Genomic DNA, 5,000 nt, shown 5'->3' on the forward strand with positions numbered 1-5,000 from the left:
TCCCTTTTTTAAAAAAAAAAGGGCCCACGGGGATGTCAATCTTGGATTTAGAGGGTAACTGGCGTAATTAACTTTGGGAATTAGTACTAACTCAAAGGCTTGGTTGGAGATTAAGAAAAACGCATTTTCTTTCCAAAGTTACTACCGTATAATCAGGAAATAAAGCAGAACATAACCCAAAATCGTAGATCATACTAAAAATAACTATGGATAAATCAAAAACATGAATAAAGAATAATATAGATATATATATATAATATATATATAATATATAATATATATAATAAAATATATATACACACACCACACTACACAAACACACACACACACAAACCACACACAACACACACACACAACACACACACACACACACACATATATATATATATATATATATATATATATATATATATATATAGATATATAATATATACATCTATATATATATATATATATATAATACTATATATTATACATATATATATAATATATATATTATATATATATATATATATATATGTGTGTGTGTGTGTGTGTGTGTGTGTGTGTGTGGTGTGTGTGTGTGTGTGTGTGTGTATGTACATACATACATACATATGTATGATAGATAAATACAGCATATCAATGCGGCATTGCATTATTCCATCTTTCATATATGTATGCATATGTGTGTACGGACTTGTTATAAAAGGCATCAAGAAGAGACTCCAAGGCAGTAGATAACGTCCACGTTTCGCTTCCACAGAGCAAACTGGTAGTATTAAAGCCTTGAAGACACCTAGTTGGGTACATCTGCATAGGTACCTACATCTCCAAATGCACTTGTTGATCGAGTTCATGGCTCCTGCTGCTGAGCCAATCCGTGTACTGACTTCCTGGTCTGGTGGCCCAGAGACACGGATTATGCTACCAAGGTACGTAAAATTCGACGTCCTCATCGCAAGCATGTATTTTGGGGGCCCTAGCTGGCCCCAAAAATCCTGGGTCTTGGTCTTGGTCCAGGAGACCTCTAGGCCCAAGGGCTTCGCCTCATAGCTGAAAGCATCAAGAGCTGCGACTTAGATAGGATGGCAATATCGTCAGTAAAGTTAAGGTCGGTGACTTTGATATTGCCCAGTGCTGCTCCAAATTGACTTTGGATAGTAGCTCTGCCCATTATTCAGTCCATGCAAGTGTTGAAAAGTGTTGGTGCAAGGACACAGCCTTGCCTCACTCCTGAGTTAATAGCGAAGAAGTTCGACAGGCCCCCACCGCACTTTACAGCACTTTCAGTACCAGTATAAAGGCTTGCTGTTAGGCCAATACTCTGTGTTGGAATTCCCCTGGGTCTCAGGATCTTCCATAGCGATTCCCGATGCACCGAGTCAAACGCCTTATAGAGGTCGATGTAGGCTGCAGGCAGCAAACTCACGACGGCGTTCCACAGTGACTCGAAGCTTTAGGCTATTGTGGACTTGCCAGGGGGGAATCCAGACTGCTCCGGTCTCTGGTGCTTTAGCAGGTGCTCACAGATCCATTTCAGAAGAATGTGGGCAAAGACTTTGCTTGGTATACGGAGCAGTGTGATAGTTGCTACAGTCCCATCGATCCCCTTTAACCTTTCTAAGTGGAATGACCGCGCCCCTCAGCAGGCAGGAGGAATGGAAACAGACTGCCAGATGGCAGTCAAAATCGTATTACCATAGGTTCACCCGCAGCCTTTAAGAGTTTGGTGGCAATATCACATATACCTGCACCTTCCCCACCCTTTAGCTTAGAGATCTCTTCCCTAATTTCAGTTAGGGTAGGAGATTCCTCGCTGATTGGTGGGTCCGGGACAAGCATTGTAGCACCACTTGCATCCTGACTAACTGCTGGAGGGTCTCCTTGGTACAGCTGCACAGAACACTCAGCCCAACATTAACGAACCCCAACATGATCTGAGATGATCTGTTCTTCCTTCATCTGCGAGAAGGGCTTAGAGTTCAGTTTTCTCAGGACTTGGTAGGCAGGGCGAAGGTCATTTACCAAGAAATGGTCTTTATCTCCTCAGCAAGATTCCTGATGAACTGTTCCTTGTCCCATCTCGGTCGTGTCTAGAGCCTTGCACACCAAGGAACGGCGCAAATCCTGATTACTAATCAGTTGAGCCAAGCGACACGCATCTGTGGGTTCCATTATCTACGGTGAAATTCTGCCTTGCCCTCGGGCGTTCGCCAATGAACTCCTGCACTGCACAATGCTTCATCTTATAGGACTCCCCAGAGTAATGGTCTGTCGGGGGTTTCGATTTTAGTGAACCTCAGAGATTGGGCCCGGCAAACCTCCGGGCACACCCCTCCTACCCCTCAATGAAAAACCGGGGAGTGGCCACTGGGAGAAGGGGAAACCCAACGTCTATGGTCCGTGCCACAGAACTCGACACTCTCTTCTTCTGAAGGATCCCCCCAACCGAGTGCTGACAAGAATGTGTTCGTTTCCTTGGCCAGTACCCTTTCGTTGTTAAATTGGGGGGGTGCTTAATTCCCAAGAACCCCGAATCCTAACCCTCTGGAACCAGAGAAGAAACTTTCTCGTGCGAAATCAGCTCCTTTACCAGGGGGGACCGCATCCGTATCCACTCGATCCACATCCTGATCCCCCGCAAACTGAATCACCCTACGATCAAGTGACAGATATTGTTTGGCATATATTTTTTTATTTTACAAATTAGGAGTATTTTAATATATTATATTAATATATTATAATTTTTTATATATTTATATATATGTATATATATATATATATAAAATATTATTCATGTTGTGGTGTGTGTTGGTGTGCATAAATCATATACTAAAAAATTAACACCACACACCCATACATCATACACACCCCAAAACCACACACACCCCACGCACACACACACCCACAACACACACACACCACACACACACACACACACACCACACACACACCCCACACACACAAACACACACACCCACACACCCCCACCACACAACAAAAACACACACCACACATAAATAAAAAAAAAAAAAACAAAAAAAAAAAAAATATATATATATATATTTATATATATATATATATAAATTATATTTTATATATATATTTATATAATTTATTAATATATATATATTTTTATAAAATATTTTTATATATATTATATTTTATATATTATATAATATTTTATATATATAAAATAATATATAATAAAATTTTTTTTTTAAAATTTTTTTAAAAATTTTGGTTTTTTTTGTATCGTGGGTGTGTTTGTTTTTGTGTGATCTCTCTCTCTACACACACACCTCACACACCACACACAACACACACACACAACACACACACACAACACACACCCACACACACACACACACACACAAAATATATATTTTTTATATTATTATATATATATATAATATATATATAAAAAATATATAATATTTTATTTTATATATATATAAAATTTTTTTTTGTGTGTGTGTGTTGGTGTGTGGTGTGTGTGTGTGTGTGTAAAAATTAAATATATACTATTTACATATTTTTTTATTTTGTTTATAAAAAAAAAAACAAAAAATCCCCCAAAAAAAAATATATAATAATTACTAAAATAAATAAAATTAAATCACAACACAAATATATATATATATATATATAAATTTTATATATTATAAAATTATATATAATATATTATATATATTTTATATATAATTAATTTAAATAAAAATAATAAATATAGTAATAATAAAAAAATAATAATAATATAAAAATTTAAAATAAAAAAATAATAATAAAATAATAAAATAATAAAACTTTTTTAAAAAGCACAGCCATTTCCCCTGAATTTTTTTTTATGTTCTGAATTGATTTTGACTAGTGTTTTAATTTGTAATTGTTCTGCATATTTTTGCATATTTTTTTTTTGGGGTTCCTTTTCTCAAAATTCAATCCCCTAGGTCGCTGGTAGTGACTCTTTTGTTTTGATTGCAGTCATAGAAACTTTTTTTTAAAAAAAATTAAATTTTAATAATAAAATAATAAAATAAAATAATTAATAATATATATAATAATATAATAAATAATAAAATATAAAAATAAATTTATTATTATTTTTATTATTATTTTTTTAAAATTTCACTGAAAATTTAGGGCCCGCGTAGCTTGTAGTTTGTGCATTTATGCAAAAATACACCTTATATATTTTTGTGTATTATGTGTGTGTTTTAGTGTGTGTGTGTTTATATTATATAATATATTATTATATAATATAAAAATATAATTTTATTATATTATATATTATATATTATTATTAATAATACTTATATTATTTTAATTTTATTTTTATATATATTATATATATAATATTTTATTAAAATATATAAAAATGTATATGAAAATATTTTTGTATATTTATATATTTAAATATTTTATTAAATTTATTTTTATATTTTTATTTCTCTTAACACTAATATTTAAATTCCAAATATATATTTTTTAAAAATATTAATTTTAAACCATTATTTTATCAATATATAAATAAACAAAATAAAAAATTTTTCACAAAAAAAAAAAACCAAAAAAAAACAAAAAAACCAAAAAAAAAACCCCCAAAACCCAAATTTTATATATATTATTTATAATAATATATAAAAAGGTGGGTTTTGTGTTTGGTTTTTTTTTTTTTTGGTTTGTTGTGTTTTTTACAAAAAAAAAAAAAAAAAAAAATTTTTCAAAAAAAAATATATATATAATATAATTATATAAATTTTATATAATATATATATAATTTTTTATAATAAATTTTTTATATATATAATATATTATATATATATATTATATTAATATATATATTATTATATATATTACTTCCCACAATTCCTTCCCGTCATGCACTTCAGTCATGTCACTATGTTCACTTCACTTTTTTTTATTTTTCTGTTTCTATTTTTTTTTTTTTTTTTTTCAAAATCGCAACATTCTGTCGTACACGTTCACGTTCACAGATGTTGCCTGTGGGTGTGTTT

This window comes from Penaeus monodon, chromosome 35 (genome assembly GCF_015228065.2).
Source record: "Penaeus monodon isolate SGIC_2016 chromosome 35, NSTDA_Pmon_1, whole genome shotgun sequence".
NCBI lineage: Eukaryota > Metazoa > Arthropoda > Malacostraca > Decapoda > Penaeidae > Penaeus > Penaeus monodon.